This window comes from Macaca fascicularis, chromosome 9, assembly GCF_037993035.2.
Source record: "Macaca fascicularis isolate 582-1 chromosome 9, T2T-MFA8v1.1".
In the NCBI taxonomy this organism is placed as follows: domain Eukaryota; kingdom Metazoa; phylum Chordata; class Mammalia; order Primates; family Cercopithecidae; genus Macaca; species Macaca fascicularis.
The window spans coordinates 117,780,479-117,793,549 of NC_088383.1; the positions used below are offsets into that span (position 1 = coordinate 117,780,479).

The 13,071-nt window shown below is 36.9% G+C and overlaps 1 long non-coding RNA gene across 1 annotated transcript in view; it reads left to right on the forward strand.

The window, feature by feature from the left end:
- Positions 1-11,609: 11,609 nt before the first annotated feature.
- The window catches only part of LOC135964973 (uncharacterized), a 134,315-nt gene continuing 132,853 nt past the window's right edge, over positions 11,610-13,071 (forward strand). Inside the window, exon 1 of the long non-coding RNA XR_010577707.1 lies at positions 11,610-11,647. This is a non-coding gene — a long non-coding RNA (uncharacterized lncRNA). The remainder of the gene's footprint in view (positions 11,648-13,071) is intronic.

A 13,071-nucleotide genomic window follows, 5' to 3' on the forward strand; every position in this document is an offset into this window, starting at 1 on the left:
TCAACTAATAAAGAAATTTGTCTGGAAAATCACAAATGTAAGCTATTTCTATTTTAAAATTTATAGTTGTATTTCTATATATGATTTTATTTTGGTTGATTATATATGATGTACATGGGACTAGGATAAGCATAGGCCAAGGATATTTGAGCCACGTGTGATCTTTGTTTTAGCATTCTAGACTGTATAGGAAATTTCAAATTATATTTCTTACAGCTCTATTAACATTAAAAACTCAGTAGTCATTTAGTTTAACAAAACATTTTATAAAGATGGTTTTGGTGTTGGGAGGCCAAGGAGGGCGGATCATGAGGTCAGGAGATCGAGACCATCCTGGCTAACACGGTGAAACCAAGTCTCTACTAAAAATACAAAAAATTAGCCAGGCATGGTGGCGGGTGTCTGTAGTCCCAGCTACTCGGGAGGCTGAGGCAGGAGAAAGGCACGAACCCAGGAGGCAGAGCTTGCAGTGAGCAGAGATTGTGCCACTGTACTCCAGTCTGGGCGATAGAGCAAGACACCACCTCAGGGGGAAAAAAAAAAAAAAAGGTGGTTTTGGTGATCAGGTATGATACAGATACTAATTTTATCCTAATAGCCTTGAAAAATTCTTATTTTTCCCCAATTATAAAATAATCTTGTCAAAACTGAAAAAAAAAAAAACTCACAAGGAAATCAACTGTATTCTACTATCAAGGAGCCCTTCAAAATGGAGCACAGGTAATAGATAACTGTTTTGTATGTTATCTAGTGATGATTTACAAACATAAAAAGAGATTTCACATTGTCAAGACATGTTTGATGTGATCATTTCAAAATAGATTGCTTGACCGAGCATAACGTTCTACTCCCATCTTAAGACCTGGGAAACTGTCAACAACTTGAGATTTTCCTGAAGACTACTGCCCCGTTCATCAAAATATTTTTAATGTATAGATATATATACATATAGATATCTCAGTACAGGTATTTTATGATCTGAGGGGCACCACCCAGTGGTCAGAGAAGCCCCTGGATTAGATGAGATTAGCATATTAACTTATAACTCCCCCTTGAACATATTGCTGTTTCTTGGTGGTAGTGTTTCTGCTAATTCTACTGCTGTTGGTAGCTTGTTTTTGCTACAAGATTCTATGTACTCAGTAAAAGACATCCATTATTGCACTAAAACCTCATAACACTGAGAAGTGTGTTTGCACCTCCTCTGACACATGAACAATTTATGGTAGGAGAGATTAGGTAATTCACCCAAAACAAAATAGCAAGAGGAAGACAGAGACAGGATTGGGTTTGGAAATCCAGCTAAACTGAGGACACTAGAATTGGAAAAATGCTGTAAGAGAGGCTCGTGAGAGAAGGAGGTTAGTAGGAGAAATTACAGATTTGGGAAATTAAGAATGATTGCACCGAATTTTGCAGCAAAACAAATAATATTTGGGTCCCCTTTAAAATAAACTCACTTATGAGTTCATTCAAATTATGTAAACGGCCTGTGGTTCATACCCTGGAGTTGGCTATCTGTGAGTGTCCAACTGCATAAATCTCTTTAAATGCCATCACATGCAAAGAAACACTGTTCCTTCCAGGAAACCAGATTTAGCCATAATTTCATTTCATTCATTCATTTGTGCACTTACACATTTGCTCTTTCAAATATTTGATTTTCCAGTAAATGTCAGACACTGGGGATATAGAACCAAAGGTGTCATGCTCTGTCCCAGACCTGGAGGAATGTCCCATCTTACTAGGAACAGTCAAGAGAACAGACCCAGACAATGCAGAGTCATACCCATGTGTCTCCAATCCTAACATCTCTTCCATGCATTAAAGGTTAGCTCAACAAAATCCAATTCTTGGAAAATCTTTGTGAAGTGTAAACTCTTGCAAAACTCTCTTCTACACATTGTTAAACCAACTGAATCATTTAACCACAGGTCCTCAGGATGATTTCCTAGTAAGTTAGAATATTTTCTTAAGCCTCGATCAGTTTCTCTTAGTCTTCTCTCAACTAGAAATGATGGTGTTAATTAAAAAGAGGAAAATCTATGGAAAACATGTATGTTCCTTAATAGCAATTCACTAGCCATTAAAGTTACTTTTCACCTTATTCAATTAGAAATAAAAACCTATCATAAAATTTAAAAAATTGATTAAAATATAGGTGGAAAGAGTTTTTTTGTTTGTTCATTTTGTTTTCTTCAATACTCTTAAAGCTTTTCAGGATAAGAAAAGTTTAAGTTTCGAGTTGCCTCAACTCTAAACTTGAACTTGTGAAACCCAATTTTCCTCTAAATCACAGGCCCAGCTCCCTTCCACTCCATTTAAGACAGGAATAAAATGATTAAGTAAACCCCTAGACTTAGGGGTTTGTCATGACATTTTTCCTGAGGTAAGGGCCAAAAATGTGAAAAACAGTATATGTCCTTAATTTTATGCACAGTCAGGAGACAACACATTGTATAAATGTAAGTTGGCTGATACTTTGGTTACTTTTCTTGCCTTCTGAAAATGCAATAAAACTGCATTAAAGAAGCAAAGGGGAGAAGTGGCTTCTTGCATACAAATTTCTCACTTTCCAAAGCCTGGTCAGAAAATCAGCTGTTTTTATCTGTGTTCATATCTCTCAACCATTTAGATACTTATTATACTCTTCATAACCTTGAAGATATTTCATAAGAAACAGAAATGCTAACAAAGAAACTTAAATTAAATGGAACCTATGCTTTGACATGCAAATGTGTTTTAGTTTTGCCCCACTAGGTCGTATGTTTCATTATGATTAAAAATGTCAAACAATATTTCGCCTGCTGGGAGTATAGGTGTTACTCCTACTTTTCAATCTTACTCAAACGTCCTTATTGCATAATTTATGAGGTACAGCAGCCTTTGGTTGCTTTTTTAAAATTACAAACTATGAATCCTACGGTGGCATTTTGCTAAATTATTTTGCACATACTGGCTTTTGAACATTTATAGACTAAAAGTACACAATAAGAATTTTCTTTAGATGATTATTCTCTTACGTGCAACTTTCAGGAGAGAAAATAATCTGGCTTCATCAATAGAGCAATTGAGTGAGTCAAATCATCTGTCTATTCAATTCATGAGCTTGTCTTTCATTTTGGGTGATGTAATCCTCAAACTACTTATCAGTCTCTCTCATTCCTCACCAACACTCCTCCCCTCATCCTACCTTTTGCTGAGAAACTCATTGATTAGGTGTTATGTGGAGAGCACTTACTAGCTGAAAACCAAAGCAGTGTATTAAAGCCACCTGCTTTCTCTCTAACCGCTTCCTCTGGTGTTCTGTGAGCTTAAACGAGTTTACGAGGTGTGTTTTCAGTGCGCCAAGGTCACTGGAAAAATAATTCCCTTTGTAATACGAAATACTTAAAGGGCACTCATGGGAGAAATGGAATAACATATTTGGGGAAATCAAGAGAGCTGGGGACACTGAGGTTTTACAACTGGGGTTTTAAATAGCTATGTTTTGTTCCATAAGTTTTTAGAATAATAGACTACCCTGGTCATATGTTCCTGTCCATCACAGCAACAATCCTTTGCTAATGAATTTTCCCCAAAGTAGTAAAAATACACAGTAAGTACTTTGTGACAGGGTGATGGGAGGCTCGCAGGAACCATGCCTGTATGTTCTCCACAACCAGCTATCATGTTAGAGTCCAGTCAGCATAAAGGTACCAGACTCTGGAACTACAAGAGATAAGTGGTACCAAGTGGATGGGAGACGGGAATAGAAAGAGTAAAAGGTGAGAGTAAAAGAAAAACACGCCTTCAGTTTTCTTCTACTAAAAGCTAAAGCTAAAGAAGCTAAAACAATATAAAACAAAATAAAACATGTAGAAGGTGGCTACTACCACTGTGTGAATGCAACGGCTCCTTTTCTTCCTCCCTCCCTTCATTTCTGTGCATTCAAGATCATCTCAAATGCTGCAAGAACCCAAACATTCATAAAAAACAACAATGAAACTAAACACCCATTTATCATTTATCATATACAAGACTTTGTTCTGTGTTTTCTATTAACTCAATTCATTCTCATACAGCCTTATGACATGGATACATATCCTTTTCTATTTTACGGATAAGAAAGTTGAAACTTAGCAAAGTAAAAGACCCAGATCACACAGTGATAAATCAGGATTTGAACCCAGGCAGTCTGATCCTAGAATGGGGCCTGTGCTCCTGAGCTAGCAGTGCCCCAGCCTGACCGAGAAACTGATCATTAATTGAGAAATTTTTTAGATGATTAACGCCAGGATTATTCTCCCAATTTAATAAGACTTTCTGGACCCCTACATATCAGTTAATTTTTAAAAGCTTCCTTAGGTGATGATAATGGGTAATAAAGGTGAAGAGCCATTGCTGTGAACTGAATCACCTAAAGGAAGAAACTTTATCCTTTACAATTACTTTAATTATTTTGTTTCAATAAAGGCAAAGCCTCAGTTTGGAGCTATTATGTCAAGTTAGGTTTAATAACATTATTTTATTTTCATTGTATTTATTGTATTTATTTTTACAGTTATTATCTATAAACAGCAAATAAGAAATACATAGATGTATACAGATATTGTCAAATACAGATATATGAAACAAAGATGGGCAAATATTGAAAATATACCTAGTTTAGTGAGCTAAACTAATATACCTAGTTTAGTGAGCTAAACTAAGGTGGTTTATAGTGGGAGAATTAAGAGCAATAACATCAAATGCAGAAATGGGTGTAGAAACCCTGAAATCAGACACTAATGTGCTTCTAATTCTCAATCAGCCCCTTTGCAACTCTGGGCATCAGTCTTTAATGCCAAGCGAACTCCCAAACTGATCCACTTCGAGTTTCCACTTGAATGGTCTGCTATTTAACTTCTTCACTGCTATGTAACACAGAGTAGGTGCTCAATTGTTAGTGAATTTAAGCAAAAAAAAAAAAAAAAAAAAAAAAAAAAGAGCAAGAGAAAGAGAGAGAGAAAAAAAGGCCAGTGGGAAGATGGGAAGGAAAGAGAAAACGTTAAGGAATAATTTCACAAAATATATCACCTTTCTCGGGGAATATAGATACATATATGTACGTATATATATATGTTTGTGTGTGTATATATACATGTATATATATAGAGAGAGAGAAAGAGAGACAGGCATATTTATGTGTGTGTGTGTGTGTATATGAGAAAGGCATATATATGTATATATATGGAGAGAGGGAGAGAGGGAGAGGAAGAGAGAGAGAGAGACAGAGAGAGAGAGATCAGTACATTAGGCCAGAAGAATAAATCTTTATGTGGAATTTCAGTCACTAAGGATAAGTAGGTGATGAAAATAATTTTAAAAGAGTTTCTTAATAGCACTCAGATGGCCCCAGATTGAATGACTTGCCTTTTTCAGGCATTTCTTTTTTTCTGCCTCTTCCTCTTCTCTATCTAAACAAATATACTATTTCTGCTTTCATGCCTACCCAGCATTAATGTGACACTAGCAGGTAGCATTCTGACAACCCTGGATTTGTCTCTGCTTTATAGAAGTTAATGCTCTGGTTTAGCCACAGTCTTGATTTCTGAAGCCAGAAAATATGTCTGGAGGTCTTAGCAAACTCACAGCTTAGATCCAACCCTCCCCTTCAACTCACCCCTTCTCCAGCCAAAGCCCTTGGATCACAGAGCATGGATAGAGGCCTATGGTGTTTTCTTCCCAGTCCTCGGCAGACATTACATCAGGACTGGTCTGTTGTGTTTTCAGCTGGTAACACTGGCTCTAGTAAGGCTGAAGGCAGAGAAAGAAGGTTGAAAGCTGTTGTAGTATCCAGGCAAGAAATATAGCAGGTGAGAAATCTCTTAATGTGTGAGTATGCATATGTGTGTGCTGATGTACGTGGGAGGTGGAGGTGTAGGCAGAGTGACATATTGTGAAAATAAATAAATGTATAATCAACAGGAGTCAGTGATTAATTTAGAAAGAAGAGAAAAGAGGGTGTCTTGTTGATTTTATACTAACAAAATGTCTAAGACACACTTATAAAGAACCAAAATTTATTTTTTTAAAACCACAAATTTATTTTCTCATAATTCTGGAGGCTGGGAAGTCCAAATCAAGGAACCATCTGATTGTGTTTTCTGGTGAGGAATACTCTGCTTCCAAAGATGACACCTTGAAAGCTGAGTCATCCAGACAAAAGGAATGACATGTCTTTACACAGTAGAAGGCAAAAAGGGAAAAGGGGACCCATTCTGTGTCCTCACATGGCAGAAAGCAGAAGGGCAAAAGGGTTGAACTTCCTCCATCTAGCCCTTTTATAAAGTTGCCTAATCTCATTCATGAAGGCACAACCACACCATTCAAAGGCCATGCCTCACAGTGCTATTGAACTTGGAATTAGGTTTGAGCATGAATTTTGGAGGTGACAAAAACATGTAAGCCATAGCAGAAGATCTCTGACTTCAGTAGCTAAGGAGATGGTGATGTCACTAATGAGATGATGAATCCTAAGGAGTAGGTGTTTTGAGGAGCTCCATGGAAAGCTCCACGAATTAGAGGAGGCAGTAGGATTTTGGGCTGAGAGTGAGCTGGAGCAGTAAAAATTCCAAGTGGAGATAGCCTTTTAAAACCAGCCATTTTAATTTAAAATAGCAAAAACATAGGATTCAAAGCAGGAATGTGGAAGGAATACATGACATGATATATGAAATGAAGACCTTTCATAAGCACAGCCGATTAGGAGAGGAAGAGACTGAGGTGAAGGGAAGAGAAAAAAAAAATCAATAAAGAAATACAATTTTCCACAACTGTCACTCTAGTCAGGAAGACCCATGGAAACAAATTTTGATTAAGTGCAGTAATCTCCCGAAGCAAAATGAGTCACTGACCCCTACTATTAGGCTGGTGCAAAAGTAATTGCAGTTTTTGTCATTATTTTACCTGGCAAAAACCGCAATTACTTTTGCACCAACCTAACAGAAGCTGGTTTTCTCCGAATCAATGAATTTCAGATGAGCGATTTTATGGTAGAATATAATGAGTTGGAGATGATTTTTTTAAATGCCACGTGAATCACTATTCAATGATTTGAGGCATCATCTCAGACCACCTCCCATCTACAAGCTGTCATAAACCACCCTGTCTCATGGCAGAGCCCAGCTTTTAAATCACATCCAGAGGGAGTTGTGTAAATGCGGACCAATACCTTAAAGATTACTCTGATGTTTACATATGAACTTAGTAGCGTGCCTAGTTGGACATGATGGGAGGGCAAGAGAAATAGGCCCATCTATTCTGCAGGATTTGAAAAGAGGTGGAGCTGCTGAGATTGAACAAGTGTTTTGGGCCAATTAGAAATTCAAATGTCAAGGAAGCTATAATGGCAGGCTCTAGAATAGCAACTCTGACCATAGATGGAAGGACAGTCAAATTAGAATAGCACTAAAAGTGCAATTGAACATTTACTAGACTTCGTAGCAACATTTGCACCACGGAGAAAAGTCGGCATCAGCATCCTAAAGCAAAAGGCTCATGACACATGAATCAAGAATGTTTGTCACAGCCAGGTGCCAATGACTAAAGTCTGCAACAGAAAAAAAGAATGAGCAAATACAAGAATAAATCATTTATTATCAGGGAGATAGCCTGCTTAATTAAAGTCATAAATGGTCATTATTAAATTAAAAGGGGCTTTGTGTGTCCTCACTTGGATATTAATTTCATACATTTCACAGCAGGAACTCAATTAGTTTCTACTTCTATAGTTAATCAAAAATATTAGGTAATTAAATTAACTTTCACAATGCAGTCTAACCAGATTCCTAATACAATAATATACTGAATGTTCTCCTCTCACTCAATGTATGTTTTTTCTTCTGTAGACAAAATTGGGTTTCATATTTATTTGCAACATTTTGAAAGCCCTGCTTAATGATAAGCTGGGTATTTTTCCTTAAATTGAAATATGTTGAATGTTACTCAAATCATCCAACCATAAAATGAAAATGAAATTATATCTGTGGATATCAGCTTGATCCGCTTTCATATCTTTACTAAAATAATGTCCAGGTAGCATTTTTAACTTTCCTAACAACGTATATACCAAAGCATAATTTGTTACATTTTAGCATCATATAAAGTTATAAACAAAACATTCAAGACTATAGTTAACTGGTTCTCCTTTGAAACTTTATGAGTGAATTCATTATCTCCCATAATATCATTGTTATCTCAGTTGTCTTTCTAAATTGCATTTCTTTTAAGGATAAAGAGAAAACTAAATTGCTTCAGCTTAATGTTAGTATAAGGTAGAAGGCAGAGATTCACTGCAACCTTGGTGAGTAAAGAGGCTCAATTTCCAATACTGTTTTGACTTGCACCAAATAAGTGCAAGAGAAGAGATTGTTTCACAGGGCTAATACATGTATCATACCCTCATGATACAAATCTGATATACTGTCATGAATCAGTAGCTTTCCTTCTGCCGAGCTAATCTTTTCTTTTTCTTTTTTTTTTTTTTTTTTTTTGAGATGGAATCTCACTGTGTTGCCCAGGCTGGAGTGCAGTGGCACAATCTGGCTCACTGCAACTTCCGCCTCCTGGGTTCAAGCAATTCTCCTCCCTCAACCTCTCCAATAGCTGGGACTACAGGTGCCCACCACCTTCCCCAATTAATTTTTGTATGTTTAGTAGAGAAGGGGTTTCACCATGTTGGCCAGGATAGTCTCAATCTCGTGAGCTTGTGATTCACCTGCCTCCGGCTCCCAAAGTGCTGGGAAACTAATCTTTCTTACTCCTAATCATATATATGATTGTGTTCCATGTTAATAGATTTAAAAAAAGCCAATCTTAAGAACTATCTTTCAAATCCTTTGGAGGGTAAATCAACTTATTTTCCCAATAACTTTTTTCAAGATTTTTTCAAGGGTACAAATTATTGTGAATGGTCTAGCATAGTTTTCTCAAATTGGTCCACTTCAATCTGCCTATTTACAGAAAGCTAAGTAAATGGCAAGATATTTATATATGGCAAGATGACAGAAATACAAATAAAACAAGGACAAGAGACCAAGACAGAGTGACAGACAAGAAGCTAGAACCTTGACAAGGACATGGACATGTATGTATATAAGTGAATCACTTGTCCCCTTAGTTCCACTCTTCCATTTTTAGCTTAGTTCCACGGACAAGACAAGAATTATGGAGAAAGAATGGAGTTTGAATCTTGGCCCATCACATATTAACTATGTCTTTAGGCAAGTCACTTACTTCTCTGAGACTCATGTTTCCCATTTATACAAAAAGACATACAGCTAGTTCACAGGGTAATTATGAAAATAAGTATAAAATGCAGAAAATGTAGCCTCGCTTACATGCAATATAGGTCCTGGCCCCACTTTCTCTCAAGAAACATGTTTTAGCATATTTTTAAACATAGCTCTTTCAAAATGCCTTTGGTGGTACTGGTAGTGAAGGTACTGAGTTTATTTCTCAAGCATGGGTACAAGATTACCTTCAAAACAATTTATCTCTATTTCCAGATCATGTCCACTTTTAATACTATGCTATGCTTGCTCCATCTTCTGCCTGCTTCCCAATGATTCTGGGTTTGTTGTTTATGTAACATGATTATGATTTGTCAGACAGGATTTGTGGTGGGGGTATGAACCTTCTATATGAGCATCTGTCTGGCTTGAATCAGAATAATGAACAACATACAGATGGTCTTCCTGGAGTGGTTTATTACGTTCATTATCTGAACATCACACAGCAGTTTTCTACAGTTGGCTAACACCACTCATGCTCCCCACCTCTCTAATGTGTATTACACATGTTCATAATAGCATTCACTGGCCTTAAAGTAGTTTTTTTCATGGCATTTATTTTCAAATATTACCTTGTCCCTATAAGTGTTCTTAAAAGTCACTATCAGTGTTCATTTAATTTTTCTTCTCAGTGTTCATTTAATTTTTTACCTTTTTTCACTTGGTCCAGTATAACCATGTTACACTCTGCTATATAGTCTCTCTAGTCATTAAATGGCTGCATGTTATTTCTTCTAATGAATAAACTGTGGCTTACTTCATCGTTTTCCTGTTGTTGAACTTCTGAAGCTATTCTAATGGTTTCAGAAATTAAATAATGTGGGACTGAATATCCTTACTCACCACCGCACTCCAGCCTGAGTGACAGAGTGAGACTTCATCTCAAAAAAAAAAAAAAAGTTCATAAAAGCAACAAGAATTATGGGGGAAAATGGGATTAGTGGCTTGACACTCAAAAACTTCATTAGTGGTTCGGGGGTGGGGGTGAGAAAGATAGGAGCATTCAAAAAGAACAGTAGTACAGTTTTGCATATATAAAATAGTTAAGTAATACATAATACTTTAATAAATGTGACACTTTACCTTTAAGAGAGCTGAAGTTTGCTTGTGGAAACAGGCATTTGAAGGGTGTAGCTTGTGAGTAATTGTAAAGTGGTAGAAGGAGTGTTGTCTGAAATCAGACAGAAAGTTATAACACCAGATGTGCATGAATGTGGCTCACAACACACCTGCAGTGAACTGAGGTAGCTTATAGGTGTTTGAGGTGTATGCATGTGTACTTGTTTTATATATTTCTACAGAGCTCTGTTCAGCTTGGTGAAGCTTTCTAAGTTCACACAGTGTTTCACATGAACAAAAATATGCATAGGCAAACACAAAATTTGTGTTATGCTCAAATCAATCCCTAGCATATCAGTTGTTAGAAGAAATTCATGTTTTTAAAATATATTATCATAGAAATGACTGCATATACTTCATCCTCAGAATATACATATACACACACTGCTTTGGATGGAGCATGGGCCTGACAAAACATTCTCAAGTGAGCCTGCTTTTCTTATGCAATTAACCAATATCCATTTTAAGAAAGCCAGCATTATTTACTTTTCAAGAAGTAGATGGGATTAATGAATCACTAATTTCAGATTTCATTAAGTTGACTTGGTTGGAATTGGTTACAGAACAGACAAATCATAATGCTATCTATTTTTAATTGTGAATCTCTTTGATTAAGGCAAATTTATTTTGGAAATTAGATTTTATTCCACATTATGTAAAATTGAATCCTATTCCAAGATAGTACTTATGTCACTGAAGTGGGTCAAAGTTTGAAAAGAAATACATTGGGTGGGAACCATCCTGAGCATATTTTTCTTCAAGGCTTCAATTTCAGCTTGACAGCCATGTGTTTAGAACCAATTAAGTGTCAGCAGCCAAACCTCAGAGCGGCCAGTGCTCTCTGAAACCCCAGTCCTGATCCAAGTCTTCTCATCTGAAGGTCCCTCTCCCGTGCTCATTTTAGAAATGGGACTTCTCATTCAACAGCTACCTTTTTTTTTTTTTTCTGACTACATTATTTGTCTATGATTTTATTTATCCAGAGTTTTATTATTTTTTCGTTAAAGTATGTAATACATATATACATAGTTGAAATAGCAAATTGTATTTATGGGTTTATCAGCAGTGACAATAACAACAGAAACATGAGGGAAAAAAAAAAAAAAACTGCAATGTGTCTTCAACCTCTCCCACCAGAACAGAATCTTCCTATCATCATTCTCGCCAATCGCCTAAGCAAGAGCAGAGGTATGCTGGGAGATTTCCATATAAGGGTGGGTCTTACTTAAGCCATTAAACAGAGAGGGAAGAACAGAAGCAATATTCTTTATCTGGAATAAGCAGCACTGCACAGGTTATTTTTTCCCTCATAGTTTCATTCCTGAAGCCAACCTGAGACAAATAACACAGCAGAGCCTGCACAATCTCTACCCCCAACCCTTGGTTTCACCTCCCTGCCCAACACTCCATGTGCCTGCTACCTTTCTTCATATACCTCACAAATCCCTTTTGCCTTAGCCCCACTTCTGCACGCTAAGCTTTTAATACTCTCCGTTTCCCCTCATTTTTCTGTATCTCAGCCTTGTCTCAAGTCTTGACACCAAGAAGTGAATGACTGGTAACAACTGTGTTAGAGATAGGATTGCTTAGTGGTTAGCCCAGTACACTTGGATTTCTGTCCAATCTTTGCAATTTTGCTATAGTCTTGGGGAAGTTGCTTCACTTTTCTAAGCTTCTGTTACACTATATCCAAAATTAATAAAATAACATTTCATGATTGAGAATAAAATGAGCTATGTCAAAACCTGGCATATAATAAGAATAGAACAAATACGTTCACATCCCTTGCAATTACATTCTTTTGCAAAGAAGAAACACAAAGAATTTCCGTATTAAAAGGTTAGTCCTGGCCAGGCACAGTGGCTCACGCCTGTAATTGCACTTTGGGAGGCCGAGGCTGGCAGATCACCTGAGGTCAAGAGTTTGAGAGCAGCCTGGCCAACACGGCAAAACCCCATCTCTACTAAAAATACAAAAATTAGCTGGGTGTGGTGGTGGGCAACTATAATCTCAGTTTCTTGGGAGGCTAAGGCAGGGAGAATTGCTTGAACCCAGGAGGCAGTGGTTGCAGTGAGCCGAGAACGCACCATTGCACTCCAGCCTGGGCGACAGAGCAAGACTCTGTCTCAAAAAATTAAAAAATAAAAAAAAGTTAGTCCGACCCTCTGTAATACAAGTATGTTTCAAGGACAAAGGAAAAAGCTAATTGATGGTTGGGACAGGTTCCAAGACCTGTGCTTTAAAGATTTCAGATAGTCTTCTAGATGAGATGTGGTGTGGCCCATAGATAAAGCCTGAGACTGATTCAAAAAGGCATGAAATCCTGTCTCTGCTATTAGTAGTTGCCTGGGAAAAGTTATTTAGTCTTTCTATGTTTTGCCTGTAAAATAGTGATGATAAAAATACCTGTTTCATTGTGTGTGTGGGTGCATGTGTACATGCCTGCATGCATGTTATAGATAATTAGTGCATTTAAAGTCCTTAGCACAGAGTCTGGTATATATCAATACATATTTTCATATTTATTATTTTGATGATGATGATGAAGATAATGATGTCATGAAGTGTAAAATATTACCAAGACTTCAAGAAGGCTTAAGATGTCTTGAAAACATCATGAAAGCCGATTTCTGCAACT